Here is a 469-nt window from a genome sequence, read left to right on the forward strand (position 1 = left end):
CCCCCTGCTGGCGCCGGGCGCTGCGGGGGAGCGCCGCGCCGCGGGCCCCTCTCCGGGCGGCGCCGCGGGCCCTGCGGTCCTCCCGGCGCGTCAGCCGGCAAAGTTGTGTCCGGGCTCCCCCGGGCGCCGCATCCGCGGGCGGGCGGGCCGCCGGGCGCCTCTCCCGGGCCTGCGCGTCTCCCCGCTTCCCCGCGCCCGGCTGCCTGCGCGGGCTGGCCGGGGCGACGGAGGAGGGAGAGTCGGTGGCAGGGCCCTCTTCGCCTCTGTCTCCTCTGCCTGGCGCGGCGGCGGCGGCCAAAAGTCTCTCGGCGTCCCCGGGGTCTGGCGCTCCCGCTGGCACACGCCGCAGGGCCGGGGAGAGGGCGAGGCGGCGGCGGCGGTGGCGGCAGCGTCCCCGCGCCCGGCCGTGACTCGGAGTGCAGAGTGCGCCCGAGGAGGAGTTGTTCGTTTTGCCTTCTCTTCCTTTCCA

This window comes from Psammomys obesus, unplaced genomic scaffold (assembly GCF_907164565.1).
Source record: "Psammomys obesus unplaced genomic scaffold, mPsaObe1.curated_primary_1811, whole genome shotgun sequence".
Classification (NCBI taxonomy): Eukaryota; Metazoa; Chordata; class Mammalia; order Rodentia; family Muridae; genus Psammomys; species Psammomys obesus.